General features: G+C 40.8%; 1 protein-coding gene across 4 annotated transcripts in view; it reads left to right on the plus strand.

Annotated features, from left to right (window-relative positions):
* The window catches only part of DLEC1 (DLEC1 cilia and flagella associated protein), a 93,034-nt gene that overhangs the window by 28,331 nt on the left and 42,998 nt on the right, over positions 1 to 21,705 (plus strand). The window lies entirely within an intron of this gene.

Below are 21,705 nucleotides of genomic sequence, written 5' to 3' on the forward strand. Positions count from 1 at the left end.
GATTTGGACCATTGTGTTTTCATTTTCATTTGTCTCAGTCTATTTCTCTTATATCCTCTTTGATTTCTTCATCGTCCCATTGGTTGTTTACGAGCATGTTATTTAGCCTCCACGTGTTTGCGTTTTTTCTAGCTTTTTTCTTGTAATTGATTTCTAGTTCCGTACTGTCATGGTTGGAAAAGATGCTTAATATGACTTTACTCTTCTCAAATTTATTGAGAGTTGTTTTGTGGCTTAACATGGGCTCTATCCTGGAGTATGTTCCATGTGCATTTGAAAAGAATGTGTATTCTGGGGCTCCTGGGTGACTCAGTAAGTTAAGCATCTGACTTTGACTCAGGTCATGATCTCACAGCTTGTGAGTTCGAGCCCTGCGTGGGGCTCTGTGCTGACAGCTCAGAGCCTGGAGTCTGCTTCGGATTCTGTGTCCCCCCCTCTCTCTCTCTGCTGCTCCCCTGCTTGTGTTCTCTCTCTCAAAATAAATAAACATTTTTAAAAAGTCCTCTACTGTTATCATATTACTGTCAATTTCTCCCTTTATTTCTGTTAATATTTGCTTTGTATATTTAGATGCCCCAATATTGGGTATATAGATATTTACAATAGTTATATCCTCTTACTATATCGATCCCTTTATCGTTATGTAATGCCCTTCTTTGTCTCTCGTTACAGTCTTTGTTTTAAGGTCTGTTTTTCCTGATATAAGTATTGCTACCCTGGCTTTTTTTTTTTTTCTTGCTTCCATTTGCACAGAATATATTTTTCCCTTCCTTAACTTTCAGTGTGTATGTGTCTTCAGATCTGAAGTGAGTCTCTTGTAGGCAGCATAGAGAGGGGTGTTATTTTTTTTATCTATTTGTCACCCTGTGTCTTTTGATTGGAGCATTTAGACCATTTACATTTAAAGTAATTATTGATAAGTCTGAACTTACTACATTTTGTTAATTGTTTTCTGGTTATTTTGTAGCTCTTTTCTGTTCTTTTCTTCTCTTGCTATCTTTCCTTGTGATTGTTTTCTTTCATGTTATGCTTGGCTTTCTTTCTCTTCATTTTTTGTGTATCATAAAAGATTTTTGATTTGTGGTTAACCTGAGGTTCATGTATAACATCCTAAGTATATAGCCGTCTATATTAAGTGATGGTCGCTTAAGTTTGAATACATTGTAAAAGAACTTCATTTTTACTCTCCCCTCCACATTTTATATATGTTACCATATTTAACATCTTTTTATTTTGTGAGTCCTTAGCTAATTTTTTAGATATAATTGATTTTACTTCTTTTGTCTTTTCTTTTTTTTTTTTTATTTTTTTTTATTTTTATTTTATTTTTGGGACAGAGAGAGACAGAGCATGAACGGGGGAGGGGCAGAGAGAGAGGGAGACACAGAATCGGAAACAGGCTCCAGGCTCCGAGCCATCAGCCCAGAGCCTGACGCGGAGCTCGAACTCACGGACCGCGAGATCGTGACCTGGCTGAAGTCGGACGCTTAACCGACTGCGCCACCCAGGCGCCCCTCTTTTGTCTTTTCAACTTCATACAAGCTTTATAAGTGATGACTCCACTACCTGTACTGTTTGCTTACTCTTACTCCTAAATTTTTTTCCTCTCGTAATTTTATTTCTAATTATGACTTTTTCTCCGCTTAAAGAAGTCCCTTTCATATTCCTTCTGAGGACTATTTGGTGGTGATGAACTCCTTTCACTTTTGTTTTTCTGGGAAGCTTCTTCTCTCTCCTTCAATTCTGAATGATAGCCTTGCTGGGTAGGATAGTCTTTGTTGTACGTTTTTAACTTTCAACATTTTGAATGTGTCATGCCACTCCCTTCTGGCCTGAAAAGTTTCTGCTGAAAAATCAGCTGATAGGCTTATGGGGTTTCCTTTGTAGTGACCGGTTGCTTCTCTCTTGTTGCTTTTAAAATTCAGTCTTTATTTTTAATCTTAGACATTTTAGTCATTACATGTCATGGTGTGGACCTCCTCGGGTTCATCTTGTTTGGATCTCTCTGTGCTTCCTGAACCTGGATGTCTCTTTCTTTCCCCAGTCTGGGATATTTTCAGCTATTATATCTTCAAGTAAATTTTCTGCCCCTTTTTCTCTTCTCTTTCTGGGACCTCTGTAATGTGAATATTTGTTCACTAGATGTTGTCTGAGGGATCCCTTAACCTGCTCTCCTGTATCTTTTTTTTTTTTTTTTCCTTTTTGCTGTTCAGCGTGGTTGCTCTCCATCACCCTGTCTTCCAGATTGCTAATCATTCCTCTGTATCTGCCAATCTGCTGTTGGTTCTCTCCAGTGCATTTTTCACTTCGGTTATTGTATTCTTCAATTCTGGTTTCTTTTTATATTTTCTTTCTCTTGGTTGAAGTTTTGAGTTTCTCCACCCTCCTCTCCAGCCTGGTGAGCATCTTTATGGCCATTACTTTGAGCTTTTTATCAGATACATTGTTTATCGCGGTTTCATTTAGTTCTTTTTCTGAGGCTTTGTCTTTTTCTTTCTTTGGCACGTATTCCCGTCTCATTTTGCTTGACTTTCTGTGTTTGTGTGACTTAGGTGGAACAGCTGCTTCTAAACTTGAAGGGATAATCTTGTGTATGGTTGTCCTCTGTGTAGACAGCGTGCGCCTGGCGACTGTCGAGTGCAGGAAGGCTGGCAATGCTGGCTTCATATTTGGCCCTCCATCGTGTTCACATTCGTCAGGTGACCGCTCTTGGGGCTACGTGTTCCAAGCCCCCTGGAGATTAATATATACACGTTAGAAATGCCCACCAAGGCTGGGATGGAGGGAAGCTTGCTTCTGTTAGAGATCTGTTAGAGATAACATAGTCTTTTTCCTTCCTTCCCCCCACCTCTGCTTTCCTTTAATTTTTTTTTTTTTCTTTTTTTTTTTTCAACATTTTTTTTTATTTTTTTATTTTTGGGACAGAGAGAGACAGAGCATGAACGGGGGAGGGGCAGAGAGAGAGGGAGACACAGAATCGGAAACAGGCTCCAGGCTCCGAGCCATCGGCCCAGAGCCTGACGCGGGGCTCGAACTCACGGACCGCGAGATCGTGACCTGGCTGAAGTCGGACGCTTAACCGACTGCGCCACCCAGGCGCCCCAGCTTTCCTTTAATTTTAAAGACAGAGAGAGCAAGTGGAGGAGAGGGGCAGAGGGAGAGGGAGAGAGAGAGAGAGAGAGAGAGAGAGAGAGAGAGAGAGAGAGAGAGAGAATATCTTCAGCAGGCTCTATGCTCAGTGCAGAGCCCGACGTGGGGCTCAATCCCACCACCCTCAGGATTTTGACCTGAGCCAAAATCAAAAGTCGGGTGCTCAACCCACCGAGCCACCCAGGCGCCCCAGTCCTGATGTGCAGGTGGCACCATGAGATCTAATTAAAGGCCAGCTACCAATTAGGTGTATGCAGACCCTTTGAAGTGCACGTGAACCCTTTGATCTCACTACAGTGCCCTTTTGCACACCCCTTCGCTTTATAAAATCTGTGGACTAAGGTGCAGACATTGTGGAAAGTAGCCATGTAGCAGCTGCCTGAATCATCGGCCCCCGGATTCCCCCTGTCAGTAAGTTACCCTGGATAAAACTCTATAAATTGCGTGGGTTCACCTGCTTTGTTTTCTGGTCACAAAGCGCCTTCTCAGTTTGGAAGATATTTTATTGTCCCTTCCCCACCTTCTCACAGGCTGGCTGGTCAGAGCTGTGGCTGTCATGGGCAGGGGGTTCCGGGGTACTCCATGCTGGAACTGTCCTGCGGAAATGGCTGGAGCTGAAGTCGGTGCCGTCTGGGGTGGTCCTGGAACTCTCTGTGCAGAGGGCACCCTGGCAGGACGGCTAAAGGTGAAGTGGGTACAGCTGAGATGTCCCAGGGCGTCTGCACAGGAGTGCCCTTGGGGGCATCTGGAGCTGAAGCAGGCACGGACCAGGAGACCCTGGGTGGTCCAGGAAGGGGCACCCCTGCGAGGTGGCCGGAGCTGAGGCGTGGCATGGGCTCGAGTTTCCTAGGATACTCTGCACAGGAACACCCTGGTGGGGCGGCTGGAGCTGAGGTGGGCATGGGCCAGGGGGTGCCAGGGTGCTTTGTGCCGGGGGTGACCCGGCAACTCTGTCACAGTGGTGGTGGCAGCCTGGGGTGTTCTGGGATGCTTTGCATTTGTGATGGCTGGAGTTGCAGTGAGCGCTGACCAGGGGTGTCTCAATATGCAGTGTGTTGGGGCCGCGGTGGTGGGATAGCTGGGGCTCATATGTGCTAGGGGAGGTGGCAGGCCAGCTCTGGTGCCCAGACCCTGCTCTTGGCTGTGTAATTCGGCTGGAGGAGGAGTGCTAACCGCAGGGCTCGCCCGCCGGAGAGTTTCAGCAGCTCCCTCTGTCCGGCAGAGTCCTAAGGCTGGATCCTTTATATTCTAGTTGCCCTGTTCAACTACTGCTTTTTTTTTTTTTTTAACTGTGCCTTCAATGTCCTCCCTCCCTGCTGCAGTTTGCGGCATTGGGGGTAGGGGTTCCCGCTGTGACTGTTCCCCATCTCTCTTGCTGTTCTCTGTGTGGTCTCTCTGTCTCCTGTCATGGAGCAGCTGTTCAGTTGGCCCTTCTTCAGGAGGAATTTCACTGTAAATAGGTGGAGGGTTAGAGCGTCTGTGGAAGAGGTGAGTTCTGGGTCTTCCTACGTTGTGGTCTTGGACCAGAAGCCCCTCAGCCTACTTTTTAAAAAGGCCCTTTATTTATTTAAAAAGGCCCAGGTGGGGCGCCTGGGTGGCGCAGTCGGTTAAGCGTCCGACTTCAGCCAGGTCACGATCTCGCGGTCCGTGAGTTCGAGCCCCGCGTCAGGCTCTGGGCTGATGGCTCGGAGCCTGGAGCCTGTTTCCGATTCTGTGTCTCCCTCTCTCTCTGCCCCTCCCCCGTTCATGCTCTGTCTCTCTCTGTCCCAAAAATAAATTTAAAAAAAACGTTGAAAAAAAAATAAATAAAAAGGCCCAGGATTCATAAATCCTGGATTTGGCTGATTGTATCATTGTGGTGACACGAAACACGTTCCTTTGTTCCTATTTCTATAAACTTATAGTTCGATGTAGACATTTGATTAGATTCACGTTCAGTTTTTTTTCTTTTCTTGGCAAGAATAATACTTTGGTGGTGCTATGTATTTCTTATTATATCACATCAGGAGGCATGTATCTGCTTTTCCTATTACCAGGAAAGAATGGTTTTGGGTGCTGCGAGCCTGAACCGTCATTTATGAAGTTTTTATCAACCTTTCTTGTAGTGGCTTTAGAAGCCTTAGATGATTATTACCTAGATCCATTTTTTTTTAAACAAAATTAAGGGTTATAACATGGTCATTTCTAATTCTGTTACTCCTTCTGCATTTATTGGCTGTGATTCTCTATTTAAAAAGAAACTTTCTGGAGCGCCTAGGTGGCTCAGTCGGTTGAGCGTCCGACTTCAGCTTAGGTCATGATCTCACAGTCTGTGAGTTCGAGCCCCACGTCGGGCTCTGTGCTGACAGCTCAGAGCCCGGAGCCTGCTTCAGATTCTGTGTCTCCCCCTCTCTCTGCCCCTCCCCTGCTCATGCTCTGTCTCTCTTTGTCTCAAAAATAAATAAAAACATTAAACAAATTTAAAAAAAATAAAATAAAAAGAAACTTTATTTCACTTCATGCTCCTTTCCCCTCTTCTTTATGCTCTCCTTACCTGACAAGTAACTATTTTCATTAGTTTGGGTTCTTCCATTGTTTCTTTTTGGAATCATAAGCAAATATATGGATATATTTGAACCCCCTCTCCTTCTTACTGTCCTCTGCACCTTGCTTGTTTCACTTAACAGCATATACAATGATCCCTCTGAGAGTAGTTATAGGGACTCTCCTGATTCCTTTTCCCTAGCCTCCTTCATTTTCATTCTAGCCTCCACCATTCTAGGGAATCAGACTGAGACCAAGCTTAGTAGCCGCCAACTCTGTTCACCAGATGCAAAGACTGCCAGGCCTAATCGTGGCAAGTTCTTTCACACACATGTGTATTGTACTTTACAGTTTAAAGAGCAGTCCATTATTCTTTATGAGCTCTCAAGCACCCAGGGCAAAAGCGGGCAAACCTGTCAGTCTTATGTGTTAAATGTTAAAGCAATGTTTTTTTTTTAATTCCTTAAATATAACAGTGATATATTCTCTTTTGGACCTCTGTGTCTGGTCATCAGATTTCAAGGACAGTTGCAGAAGTTGGCAAAGACTCCAAGAAAGGGGGTAAAAATAATTTCAGTTGGGGGGGGTGGAATAGGGCAGAGAAAGAACTGCTCAGGGCCGTGTGACAGACCCTTATATGCAGGACTGGAAGGTGCCATCTGTGGAAGCCTGTAGATGAGGTGGTCACAGACTGCCATGGACCAGTCCTCCCTTCTGCCTTTGCCTGGTCCTCTAGGGCTCATCCCTTTCCTATTGCTGAGTTGTCACTTCTCTGGAAAGTCACCCTGACCTTTCCCGACTGGATTAAATGTCCTGATTGCAGGCCCTTTTCCCACCATTTGCTCTTTGGTGGCACAATTTTATATTCATCTTTCCCACTAGACTGTAAGCCCAACAAGGGCAGGAATTATTTCTAGGCTTGTGTTATTTTATTTTCAGTGCTCAGCAGATAGTAGTTCCTCAGTAAATATGTGTGGACTAAATTACATAAATACTCAAATATGGGTCTACCTCTTGGCCTTGCCTACCCCTGATAAATCAAGAACAAATGAAAGGTGTCATATTTTACTAAAAAAAAAAAAAAAAAAAAAAGCCAAGTGTGTGTGTGCAGGGGAGAGAGAAAATAACTTATAAGGGGTTTTGATAAGTTAGTGAATAACAGCCCACAAGTGGATTAGTAAGGTATTTATTTATTCCTTTAGAACATTGCAGGGTGCCTGGGTGGCTTAGTTGGTTAAGCATCCAACCCTTGATTTCGGCTCAGGTCATGATGTCATGAGTTCGAGCCCTGTGTCAGGCTCTGTGCTGACAGTGCGGAGCCTGCTTGGGATTCTCTCTCTCCCCTTCTCTCTGCCCATCCCTGACTCATGCTGCCTCTTTCTTTCTCTCTCTCTCTCTCTCCCTCTCTCTCACAATAAATGAATTTAAAAAAGAAGGTTGCTAAGGATGAAAAAATGTTTAAATATATGGGGATGTGTATGTATAATAATGTTAAAAATTAAAGTACAACATAATATGACTGTGTAAAATTGAGTACATGTGGCTGGAAGAAGCCACCCATGGTACACAAAGAATCATACATAATTAGTACATTTCAGAGAAGAATTTATGGTTATAAGTTTTTCACAAACTTTATATTGATGAAACATCTTAAATTTTAAAAATATATGGATGAGAATTAGGTTTTCCACTGTTGCAGAAAGAAGTTGCAAATAAGGAAAGGGACTGCTGGAATCAGCTCTTGGGTGCTGGGTTGTAGTCAGAGATACAAATAATGGATTTGTGGTTTCGAAATGTGTTTATGTATTACACATACAGGTGCACACATACAAGAATAAATATAGATGTGTGTGAATGCATAAGTTAGTACACTTGCATGTATTTCCTAGTTGCAGCTACCGAGAGGAACAGAAATAGTGGCATCCTAGCAGCACTTAGCACACCTAGTGTCCACATCTTGGTTTCTAAGTACCATTCTCCAATAAAAGGCACTAGGGCGCCTTGGTAAATTAGTTAATTCCAGGGCTGAGACAGGGGAAATATGTGAACCTAGAACATCTTGTGGTGCCATAAAGTGTAAGGAAGTGATGAGAGAAAGAAAAAGGGGGGCAGGAAGAGGGGGCATGTCAAAAGGACACAGAGCTCTCAATGGCCAAAGTTGAAACGTTTCAAACAACAAAATAAATGATAATGGTATTCAGATTGTAACCCAAAGAATAAAATAAAGTCCATGAATTCATACTGAATAAGTAAACATCTGAATAAATAAATGGAGGAGAAGGGATGACTCTTTGTTATGGAAGGATTCTAAGTTAGTTTAAAACATTTTTGAAATTTTATTTTATTTATTTTTTTTTTTTAATTTTTTTTTCAACGTTTTTTATTTATTTTTTTTGGGACAGAGAGAGACAGAGCATGAACGGGGGAGGGGCAGAGAGAGAGGGAGACACAGAATCGGAAACAGGCTCCAGGCTCCGAGCCATCAGCCCAGAGCCTGACGCGGGGCTCGAACTCACGGACCGTGAGATCGTGACCTGGCTGAAGTCGGACGCTTAACCGACTGCGCCACCCAGGCGCCCCATAACATTTTTGAAATTTTAAAGTAATCTCCATACCCAGTGTGAGACTTAAACTCACAGCCCCGAGATCAAGAGTTGCAGGCTCCACCAACTGAGCCAGCCAAGTGGCTCAGAATAATTCTAATTAATACATAGAAAGAATGAAAGAAATAAAAAAGTTACCATTAAATATCACACTGATAAAATCTGCAGGCAGGATATACCAATAGATGATAAAATTGGGGGTAAAAGTTTTAGCAGAAACAGATGATTGCATAGTCTCTCCCCAAATACCTTGTAATTACAAAGGAAAAATAGTAACTGTGCCATGGCAAATCATGGCAGATAGGACTTTGACCAAATGATTAATTTTAACATCACTGCTAATACGTATCATATACCTCCAATATGACATACTGAGAAGGGCACGTCACTTGTATGATATTCTTGTAAATAATGCATAACCTCAATGTAATCATGAGTAAACATCAGACCAACCCAACTGAAGACCATTCTAGAAGGACATTGCGCAGAATAACTGACCAGTGCTCTCTAAAATGCTTAAGGTCATGGACAACAAGGAAAGACTAAGGAACTGTCAAAGATCTTAGGAGATTAAAAAGACATGGGAACCTAATGGAATTTCAGGTTTTGGATTTGATCCAGCAATGGAAAAAGAAAGTGGACAAATTGGAAAAGTTTACATAGATTCTTACTTTCGTGAATATATTGTAGCAAGCTTAATTTCTTAGATTTGATCATAGTTCTCTTGTTATGAAAACGTTAACATAAGGAGAAGCTGAGTGAAGACCATATGGGAATTCTCTGGATTATTTTTTACAACTCTTATAAGTCTAGTATCAAAACCAAGCGTTAGAAACATACAAGTATTAGGCAGATTTCCAGTTATGGCCGTATTATAACTAGATAACCTGAAGAATAGGAATCTACAAGAAATGAAAATTCTAGAACTGAAATTACTCAATGGAAGGGCTTACCAGCAAATTAGACACAGATGAAGATAATACTTACAGGGAGGTCAGTAGAAATGATCCAAACTAAAACACAAAGGGAAAAGAGAAGAAAAAATACAGAAAGTGGCATTTAAAAATATGGGACCTAGTAAGCAGGTCTATTGTGTAATTGAAATCCCAGAAAGGGAGGAGAGAGAGCATGGGGGCAGCAGCAGGGTTGAAAAACTTAGTGGATGACAGTGACCAAAAAGTAATGAAGACATCAAGCCATAGAGTAAAACACTAACAACCCTAAGCAGAGTAAAATAAAAGAAAATCATACCCAGGCATATTATAGTAAAATTCTGTTCTAAACCAAAGAAAAGGTGGCGGAAACCCAAACTTAAAGCATCTGGAAAAAAAAGACCCACCACCTTCTAATGGAAATGTTTGAAGCTAGCAAATACTTGGAAGCTTCAAAGTGATGAAAGATAGTAACTTTCAATCTAGAATTCTAAACCCAGTGAAAATATTCTTCAAAAATTTCAACAATAAGTTGGGATGCCTGGGTGGCTCAGTCCGTTAAGCATTCAGCTGTTGGTATGGGCTCAAGTCATGATCTCGCGGTCGTGAGATCAAGCCCTGTGTCAGGCTCTATGCTGAACATTGAGCCTGCTTGGGATTCTCTCTGCAACCCCCCACTCATGCCCTCTCCTCCCTCCCTCCCTCTCTCTCTCTTAAAAATAAATAAATAAACTTAAAAAAAATGAAGATAAAATGAAATTCTCAGATGAAAACTGGTAATTCACTATCAGATAATGATAATTCCATCACCAGAAGATCTACACCAAAGGAATTTTTAATCAGAAGAAAATGACACTCATATGGAAGCAGAGAAATGCAAGAAGGAATGAAAAGCAACAACAATTACATGATATGTAAATGGACCAGGTACCCCAATTAAAAGAGAAGGACCTTCAGACTGTGAATAAGAACAAAAACCAACTAAATGCTGCTTATATGAGATAACCTTAAAAGTAAGGGTACAAAAAGATTGACAATATAAGGATGGATAAAGATATATTTTATGCACAAGAAAGGTGGTGTGGATTTACTAATATCAGAGAAGGCGAGAAGCATTAGATACTATTTAAAATCTGTACACACGAATGGTTTAGCCTCAAAATACTAAGCAAAATTTTATAAGACTAAAAGAAAAACAGCTACAATAACAAACATGTAGGAGATTTTAACATTTTTTTCTCTCAAAAACTTAAAAAGCAGCTAGACCCAAACAATAAAGACATAGAAGAATCGAGCAATTAACAAACTGTGTCTAATTGAGTTATATATAACACTACAGCCAGCACTTGCAAAATGTATTTTCTTTTAAAAGTGCACATGAAACATCAAAATTGTCCATGTGCTGAATCATGAAGCAATTATCAAAACATTTCAAAGGACTGGGGTGCTTGGGTGGCTCAGTCGGTTAAGCATCCAAGTCTAGATTTTGGCTCAGGTGGCGTCTTGTGGTCTGTGAGGTCAAGTCCCATGTTGGGCTCCACACAAAGCACCGAGCCTGCTTCGGATTCTTTCTCTCTCCCTCTCTCCCTGCCCCTCCCCCACTTGAGCATGCACCCTCCATAAATAAACAAAAATACATCTTTAATTTTTTTTTCAAAAGACTAAACGCATATAGAGTTTGAACCTAGTGGGCTTAATATAGAAACCAACAACAAAAATATAACTAGCAACTACCCAAATATTTGGAAATTCAGCAGTTCATTACTAAACTCATGAACCAAAGAAATCATAATGGAAATGAGAAAATAGAAAATAATGATCATTTTAAAAAGTAATTGAAGTATAATTGGTACACGGGGCTGTATTAGTTTTAAGTGTATAGCATAGTGATTCAACAGTTTTGCATGTTACTCAGTGCTCATCATGATAAGTCACCACCATCTGTCACCATACAATGTTATCACAATATCAGTATTACTGATTATATTCCCTATGCTATAGTTTTCATCTCCATGCCTTATTTACTCTATATGGATGATAATCTTTTATTATCTTTTTTTTTAGACAGGGTACAAGCAGGGGAGATGGGCAGAGGGGGAGAGAGAGGGAGCGAGCCTTAAGAAGGCTCCACGCTGAGTCCCAATTTGGGGCTCAGTTCCATGACTCTGGGATCATGATCTGAGCTGAAATCAAGAGCTGGACACTCAACCAACTTAGCCACCAGGTGCCCCGTGAATGAATATTTAAAAAAAATTTTTTTTAATGTTTATTTATTATTTTTGATGGGGGGAAGGTAGGGGCAGAGAGAGAGACACACACAGAATCCGAGGCTCCAGACTCTGAGGTGTCAACACAGAGCCTGTTGCTGGACTCAAACTCATGAATCTCAAGGTCATGACCTGAGCCAAAGTTGGACACTCAACTGACTGAGCACCCCGGCACCCCATGAATGATCATTTTAAAATGGTACATCAAGGCTTGTAGGATGCAGCTAAAGCCAAGCTTAGAAGAAAATGTACCGACTTATATTTACATGTTAGAAGAGAAATAGTCTGAAAATCCACTACGTGGGTGTCTCCCCAAAATTATAATAGCAAATTAAACCCAAAGAAATGGGAAGGAAATAATAAAAACAAGAACAAATTTAAATTGTGGGTTTTTTTTTTTTTTTTCAGAGAGAGAGACAGAGACAGCACAAGCAGGGAAGGGGTAAAGAGAGAGAAAGACAGAGAATCCCAAGCAGGCTCTGCACTGCCAGCACAGAGCCCAGTGTGGGGCTTGAATTCACAAAACCATGAGATCATGACTTGGCTGAAGCCAAGAGTCCAGTACTTAACCAACTGGGCCACCTACCTAAACAAGAACAAATTTAAGTGAAATAGAAAGCAAATAAGCAGTAGGATCAACAAAGCCAAAAGTTAGTTCTTTGAAACAATTTTTTTAAATTTTTTTTAAGTCCAAGTTAGTTAACACGTAGCATATAATGGTTTCAGGAGTAGAATTTAGTGATTCATCACTTACATATAACACCCAGTGCTCATCCCAACTAGTGCCCTCCTTAATGCCCATCCCCAACCCAACACCCCTCCAGCAATCCTCCATTTGTTTTCTCTATTTAAGAGTCTCTTAGGATTTGCCTCCCTCTCTGTTCTTATTTTTCCTTCCCTTCCCCTATGTTCATCTGTTTTGTTTCTTAAATTCCACATATGAGTGAAGTCGTATGATATTTTTCTTTCTCTGATTGACTTATTTTGCTTAGCATAATACATTCTGGTTCCATCCACTTTGTTGCCAATGGCAAGATTTCATTCTTTTTGATCACCGAGTAATATTCCATTGTATATATGTAGCAACCACATCTTGTTTATCCATTCATCAGTTGATGGACACTTGGGCTCTTTCCATAGTTCTTTGAAAAGATTAATAAAATTAATAAATTCCCAGCAGAGCTGATCAAAAAGAAAAGAAAGTACAAAGTCACCAATATCAAGGAAAAGAAGATATTATAGATCCTACAGACGTTAGAAAAATAAGAGGTTTATGAACAACTTTATATCTAGACATTTGAAAATGTAGATGAAATAGAGACATTTGCAGGAAAATACAATATACAAAACAGATCAAGAGAAAATAAGCCACCCGAAAAACCTTATGACACTGAATCTGTAATTTAAAACCTCACAATTTCTAACAAGCTCTAAAATTGTGGTGGTCCCACAACTCTATGAAAATACTAAACACCACTGTATTATACCCTTTCATTTGGTGAGTTGTGGCATGGAGATTATGTCTCAGTAAAGTTGTCTAAAACAACAACAAACCTACGAATAAAAGTTCAGGCCCTGATGGCTTCACCTGTGAATTCTCTCTAACCTATGAGGAAGAAATGCAACAACCTTTTATAAACAATACAGAGAATAGAAAAAAAGGGAAGACAGCCTAACTTGTGTTATGAGAAAAGCATAATCTTGGATACCAAAATCTGAAAAGGATTATTATAAGAAAGGCTAGACTTTGTCATGAACAGAACTGCAGAGTTTCCCAAGAAAACATTAGCAAACGGAATTCAGCTTTATATGAAAATGATAAGCATTACAGGGGTGCCTGGGTGGCTCAGTTGGTTAGGCATCTGACTCTTGGTTTCAGCTCAGGTCATGATCTCACAGTTAGTGAGTTCAAGCCCTGCATCGGGCTCTGCGCTGGCAGTGCAGGGCCTGCTTGGGATTCTCTCTCTGCCCCTCCCCTGCTTGGGTGCACAGGCATGGGTGCATGCGCGCTCTCTCAAAATAAATAAACTTAAAAAAAAAAAACATTATAACCAGCATGGTTTGATCTAGCAGTGCAAAGTTAGTTTAACATCTGAAAAGCAATAAGTAGAATTCCCCATTTAACAGTCAGGGAGAGAACTCACATAGTTATCTTTCAATAGACACAGACAAAATTTAATATCTAGTCATAATTTAAAAAACTCTAAGCAAACTAAAAATCAAATAAAACTTTCATAATTTGACAAAAGGTATTTACAAAAATAAAACTGTTATTGTTCACAGATGACATGATTGTGTACCTAGAAAATCCAAATCCACAGATAACCTATTGTATTTAATCAGTGAATTTATTAAAAGTCTCTAGATATAAAGTCAATGTATAAAACTAATTTTGTTCCTATGTACCAGAGCAAGCTATTATAAAGTGAATTTAAAATATGATAGTTTGTAGTACATTTAAATAAATAAAATTTAAATAAATATGTACAAGACTTTGACAGAAAACTAAACAATATAATTGAGAGAAAGTAAAGGAGACCCAAATAGATGAATAGATATATAGCCAGTAGTATGTTGGAGCCAGGTCATAGTAGCTCAGAAGAGTGTACCGTGCACCTCTCTCCCCAACTCCATGTTCAGTGATGGTATCTTGGATTCGACCACAGAGGAAGTATTTACACCATGAAAGCCAGCAAATACTATCAAATCATGGCTCTCCACCATCTCCAAGAACCTGTCATTAAACATTTACCAGCACAATACTGAATATACTATATTCATGGATTGGAAGACTCATTAGTAGACAGACGTTTTCAAAGGATAATTCAGAGGAATTTGTTATCTGCATGCCCATTTGAGGGATAGTAGTCGGTATGCTGTGGTCAGTGAACAAAGGCAAAAACAAATTTGTAACTGAGAGGAGAGAGAAAAAAACTTGCAGCCTGGGACAGTGAATCTTCCAGTGTTTGCTGTTAGTATCTCTGTCTTAGGCCAGGTCTGCACCATTGCCCTCAACTCTTCCAAAACTTCTCAACTCCTCCCATTTTGGTCAAAAGTTCCTAAAGGACAGGAGTTAACCAGAAGGGTTTTAGTCTCTGATGCAGGATCATTTTGGGATGTCAGTTTGATATTGGCAGAATAGCAACATTTGAACACCTGAATATCCCACAGTGGAGGAGAGTAAAATACATCAGGGCAATTATAAATATTATAAGAAACACTTGGAACCTATTTTGTACCCAGTGTTTTGGTCAGCATAGGTCTGATCAAGAGAATACACCTTAAAGGTCTGTTTGGTCAGTTTTAGTGAAGTAGTTGGGTTTTCCCCACTTGACCAATTGATGATTTTATCTTTTTCAAAACATGTATCCTAGTAGTACCATAAAATGTAGCTATTGCATAGAGTTCATTTCCTTGGCCAGTATTCAAGGGCGCATCTATTTAGAATCATTCTGGATAACGAAGTTGTGTTAGCCTAGAATGAGTTTGTTTAAAGCTTATGTAATTCTACTAGGTTTGTCCAGTGGGAGCCTTACAAATGGTCTTCTGTGTTCTTTCGCTTTCTTTTTTAGCACTTCCTTACATTCTGGCATTACAGGATGCTCCAGGCTCATCTTAAACTCACTTGTCCCAGTTCTTGAATCAGTTTCTAAGAAGCCCTGTTCTTTTATGTGGAGAACACAGAAACTTGGTATTTAGAAATCAGGGTCCAAGCATTAGATCTGCTGTTTCCTGCTGGGTTGTCATTGGTTCTGGGTCCTTTCAATGGACAGAGCTGGAGAAAAAGAGTAACTGCGTGGATTCAACCATATATATGCATATGTATGTATACACATGTCTATGCATTTGTCCATACACAGCTGTATACATATTTAAAATCATGCCAGCATGATCTTGATTCCAAAACCAGACAAAGACCCCACTAAGAAGGAGGACTACAGAGCAGTTTCTCTAATGACCATGGCTGCAAAAATCCTCAACAAGATACTAGCCAACCAGATCTAAAAATACATTAAAAGAATTATTCATCATGATGAAGTGGGATTCCTGGGATGCAGGGCTGGTTCAATATCCACAAGGCAATCAATGTGATTCATCACATCAATAAAATAAAGGACGAGAACCATATGATCCTCTCAATAGATGCAGAGAAAGCATTTGACAAAATACAGCATCCTTTCTTGATAAAAACCCTCAAGACCGTAAGGATAGAAGGATCATACTTCAAGATCTTAAAAGCCATATATGAAAGACCCACCGCTAATACCATCCTCAATGGGGAAAAACTGAGAACTTCACCCTAAGGTCAGGAACATGACAGGGATGTCCATTCTTGCCACTGTTATTCAACATAGTACTGGAAGTCCTAACCTCAGCAATCAGACAACACAAAGGAATAAAAGGCATCCAAATGGGCAAGGAGGAAGTCAAACTTTCACTCTTCACAGATAACATGATACGCTATATGGAAAACCCAAAAGATTCCATCAAAAAACTGCTAGAACTGATTCATGAATTCAGCAAAATCGTTGGGTATAAAATCAATGTACAGAAGTTGGTTACATTTGTATACACCAATAATGAAGCAGCAGAAAGAGAAATCAAGGAATCGATCCCATTTACAATTGCACCAAAAACCATAAAATACCTAGGAATAAACCTAACCAAAGAGGTGAAAAATCTATACACTGAAAAATATAGAAAACTTATGAAATAAATTGAATAAGGCACACACAAAAAATGGAAAAACATTTCATGCTCATGGATTGGAAGAACAAATATTGTTAAAATGGCATTACTACCCAAAGCAATCTACATATTCAGTGCAATCCCTATCAAAAAAACACCAGCATTCTTCACAGAGCTAGAACAAACTAAATTGATTGCTTCAATCCCAAAGCAATTCTGAAAAAGGAAACCAAGCACAGAGAACTCCCATTAGATTCAACAAAAACTGACTGTCAACATAAATTCACAAAATATTCAGGCAAGGAGAGAATCATGAAAGCAGAAAGGGAAAATAAGTCCTTAGTCTACAAGGAAAGACAGATCAGGTTTGCAGCAGACCTTTCCACAGGAACTTGGCAGGCCAGAAAGGAGTGGCAGGATATATTCAATATGCTGAATCAGAAAAATATGCAGCCAAGAATTCTTTATCCAGCAAGGTCGTCATTCAAAATAGAAGGAGAGATAAAAATTTTCCAGACAAACAAAAATTAAAGGAGTTTGTGACCACTAAACCAGCCCTGCAAGAAATTTTAAGGGGGACTCTCTGAAGGGAGAGAAGATGAAAAAACAAAACAAAACAAGTAAATAAAGACCAAAAGCAACAAAGACTGAAAAAGAAAACCAAAGCTGGAGGCATCACAATCCCGCACTTCAAGCTGTATTACAAAGCTGTACTCATCAAGACAGTATGGTACTGGCACAAGAACAGACACTCAGATCAATGGAACAGAATAGAGAACCCGGAAATGGACCCACAAACGTATGGCCAACTAATCTTTGACAAAGCAGGAAAGAACATTCAATGGAATAAAGACAGTCTCTTCAGCAAATGGTGTTGGGAAAACCGGACAGCAACATGCGGAAGAATGAACCTGGACCCCTTTCTTACACCATACACAAAATAAACTCGACATGGATGAAAGACCTAAACGTAAGACAGGAAGCCATCAAAATCCTCCAGAAGAAAGCAGACAAAAACCTCTTTGGCCTCGACTGCAGCAACTTCTTACTCAACAACATCTCAGGAGGCAAGGGAAACAAAAGCAAAAGTGAACTATTGGGACATCATCAAGATGAAAAGCTGCACAGCAAAGGATACAGTCAGCAAAACTAAAAAGCAACCTACGGAATGGGAGAAGTTATTTGCAAATGACATATCAGATAAAGGGTTAGTATCCAAAATCTATAAAGAACTTATCAAACTCAACACCCAAAAAACAAATAATCCAGTGAAGAAATGGGCAAAAGACATGAACAGACACTTCTCCAGAGAAGACATTTAGATGGCCAACTGATGCATGAAAAAATGCTCAACATCACTCATGATCAGGGAAGTACAAATCAAAACCACAATGAGATACCACCTCACACCAGTCAGAATGGTTAAAATTAACAACTCAGGCAGTGAGAGATGTTGGCGAGAATGCAGAGAAAGAGGAACTCTTTTGCACTGCTGGTGGGATTGCAAACTGGTGCAGCCACTCTGGAAAACAGTATGGAGGTTCCTCAAAAAATTAAAAATGGAACTACCCTACAACCCAGCAATTGCACTACTAGCTATTTATTTAAAGGATACAGGAGTGCTGTTTTCAAGGGACAGATGCACCCCAATGTTTATAGCAGCGCTATAAACAAAGTATGGAAAGAGCCCAAATGTCCATCGATGGATGAATGGCTAAAGAAGATGTGGTATATATATACATACGTACATACATATGTATGGTATACATATACATATACATATATATATATATATATATATGTATATGTATATACACACACACACACACACACACACAATGGAGTATTACTCAGCAATCGAAAAGAATGAAATCTTGCCACTTGCCACAACGTGAATGAAACTAGTGTGTATTATGCTAAGTGAAATAAGTCCTTCAGAGAAAGACAAATATCATATAACTTCACTCATATATGGAATTTAAGATACAAAACAGATGAACATAAAGGAAGGGAAGCAAAAATAATATAAAAACAGGGAGGGAGACGAAACATAAGAGACTCTCAAATATAGAGAAAAACAGTGTGCTGGAGGGGTTGTGGGAGGGGGGTGGGCTAAATGGGTGATGGGCATTAAGGAGGACACTTGTTGGGATGAGCACTGGGTTATATGTAGGTGATGAATCACTAAATTCTATTCCTGAAATCATTATTACACTATATGTTAACTAACTTCGATGTAAATTTTTAAAAATATTTAAAAGATAAAAATAATAAAATCATGACTTTGTACCGATCTTCTAGTTACCGTCTAATTCCACATTGCCTCTTCCCATTCTGTGCTTATGGCTCCCTTCCCCCACAGTCATCTGATGAATCTTGGAATCAAATTCTACTCTTGGAAGCCTCTGCATCTAGTGGCTTTTTAGTGAGGCTCAGGGTCAAGTCTCCACAGTAAGTGGATGTCTGTACGGTTGCAGGATTCTAAGCATTTATACAGGGGAAGGCATATATCTCAGATGTATTATGTTCTGGAGCTTAAGAATAAAAGTGGTTCAGGGTACTTGATAGAAAAAAAAAGTACTTGAAATGGTCCTTTCTGGCATGGTTTTAAGGGCAACTTTCATTTTATCTTAATCTATTCAGTATTCCAGTTAGTATAACCATGTAACAAATCTCCCCAAGACTTAGTGGTGTAAACAGACATTTGCTTGCTTATCAGATAGGATATCGTAAGGACAGTTTATTTCTACTGTGATGTCTGGAGTCCTAACCAGAAGACTGGAGGCTAGAAGTTTCTGAAGGGCCGTTCACCCACGTGTCTGCTGGTTGATGCTGGCCTTCAGCTTAGGTCTCACTTCCTCCCCTTGTGGCTTCTCCACATCAGCTAGTTCCTTCTATCTCCTCCCCTCCCCTTTCCTCCTAGCACAGTGGCTGGTTTCCCCAGAGCAAGCCTCCCAAAAAGAGAAATACAGTTTGCCACAGTCTGTTACATAAATTGAATTATATCTAGTGATACCTCTTAGACCTTTTAAGTTTTATTTATTTATATTGAGAGATAGCAAGAGTGGGGGAGGGGCAGAGAGAGCGGGAAAGAGAAAGAATCCCAAGCAGGGTCTGCACTGCCAGCATATAACCCAGAGGGGGGCTCGAACTCACGAACCGTGAGATCATGACCTGAGCCGAAATCAGGAGTCAGACACTTAACCAGCTGAGCCACCACCCAGGGACCACAGTGATATCTCTTAGAAATGCGCCTTGCATTTGTTAGGTATATGACTATGTCCATATGTCGTTTACCCAACTAAACGACAACGTTTAAAGATAAAAACATTTTCAAAATTGTAAAGTTTTTTTTACAAGTGTATGTTCCACGCACCCTTCGTGAGGAAACCGTTAGGGAGCATGCTGTCCTACCAGGGAGTAAACCAAGGAAGAGGAGGGCTGTTGTGTGAAAAACAAAAGATCCAGCGTAGGAGAGAGGGGAGGGAAATCCCCGGATTCCTAATGGTTAAATGATTTTCCAGTTGCTGTTGCTGCAAAGCAGATTTCCCCAAAGTTTGGCAACTTAAAACAACCGTTTTATCATGCTCAAGGATTCTTTGGATCAGAAATTTAGATAAGGCACAGTGGGGATGACTTGTTCCAGAGTGTTTGAGGCCTCAGCTATAAAGAGGGCCTAGGGGTGACCTGGAAGCCGGAAGCTGGAATTGTCTGAGCCATTTTTACTTGCATAGCAAGTGGTTGGTTGTCGGTAGGCAGCTGAGGGGGTCTACCAGAGTACCGACACGTGGGTTCTCCCCACGGCCTGGGTTTCCTCACTGAGTGGCCACCTCAGTGTAATCAGACTGCACATTGCAACTCAGAGTGAGTATCCGAGCTTCTAAGTGATTGTCACAGTAAGCAAGATGGAAGTTGTATGACCTAACCTTGGAGGTTACCTTAGACAAGTAGAGAAAGTCCCTGTTTCCTCTGCATGCTGTAGGTTACAAGTGACTCACTAAGGTTAGTCCAGATTCCAGGGGAAGCTGCATAGACCTCACCTCTCAATGGGAGGAGTGTCAAAGAACTTGTGGATGTATCTTAAATCTGCCACAGGAGTTGTCCTGGGTGATAGTTAGCAGTTGGTATAGCAGGAGAGCAGCCCAGACTGGAAGAGGCCAGAAGGCTCTAGCATAGATTGACTTATGGGGGTGACTTATGGGGGGATCATTAAGGGTCCCTGATATGGGGCGCCTGGGTGGCGCAGTCGGTTAAGCGTCCGACTTCAGCTCAGGTCATGATCTCGCGGTCCGTGAGTTCGAGCCCCACGTCAGGCTCTGGGCTGATGGCTCGGAGCCTGGAGCCTGTTTCCGATTCTGTGTCTCCCTCTCTCTCTGCCCCTCCCCCGTTCATGCTCTGTCTCTCTCTGTCCCAAAAATAAATAAAAAACGTTGAAAAAAAAAATTAAAAAAAAAAAAAAGGGTCCCTGATATATCTGGACATCTTAGAAAGAGATTTTTAGAGTAGTGCAGAGAGACTTAATTATTAACAAGTACCTATTAAAATAATCAGTTGATTATTAACTCTGGAAAGACAATAATTATATAAGGGACAATTTCATGCTCGGTTGTGAATATCATTTGCACAGTGACAATAAGGTAAACATCAATGACTGTTCTAACCAAGTAATATTATATAACTTACATTGGAAAGATGGGGGATAGGAAGGGCATATCGTATGGTGAGTTGGATATGGGAGAGGAGAGAGAGAATATCCATATCCTTGATCCGTAATATGTGCATACAAATGAAGAAAAAGTGGCATGCCCTTTGGAGACATATTCTGAAATGATCAGTCAAAGGAGGAAAAAGTATAGGAAATGGCTGGAGAGGGATTCAGGGGAAGAAGGCAGGATTTCTGTTTCCAAAACCTTTGACTCTTTACCTATGTGACCGTCCAACTTGTATGAAAATAACTAAAATAAAACAAAACCATTTTCTAGCCAAAGTAATGCTCCGCCCAGATCACCTGACAGGTGTCCATCACCAGCCATTGAAACTAACCCCTATTATGTATAAACTGTTTCAGAGACCAGAAAAAGAATACCCTCATTATTGGGTGATGAGCCTGCTATGATCTGAATGTTCCTGTGCTCCTAGAATTTATATGTTGAAACCCTAGCCCTCAAAGAGGATGGTATTAGAAGGTAGGACCTTTGGGAGGTGCTTAGGTCACGAGGGTGGGGCCTCATTGGTGCTTTTTTTTCCCCCTTAAGTTTATTTTATGTTGGGAGAGAGCGTGCACTGGACCCTAAGTGTGCGTGGGTGCAAGTGGGGGAGGGGCGAAGAGCAAGGGAGAGAGAGAATCCCAAGCAGGCTCTGCACTGTCAGCTCAGCGCCTGATGTGGGGTTCCATCTCACAACCCAGGAGATCATGACCTGAGGCGAAATCAAGAGTCGGACCTCAACCACCGACTGAGCCACCCAGGTGCCCCGGGGGTTAATGCTTCTGTAAAAAAGGTTCTAGAGATCCCTTGCCCCTTCCACTACTTTGAGAACACA

Source organism: Neofelis nebulosa, chromosome 5 (genome assembly GCF_028018385.1).
Source record: "Neofelis nebulosa isolate mNeoNeb1 chromosome 5, mNeoNeb1.pri, whole genome shotgun sequence".
In the NCBI taxonomy this organism is placed as follows: Eukaryota; Metazoa; Chordata; class Mammalia; order Carnivora; family Felidae; genus Neofelis; species Neofelis nebulosa.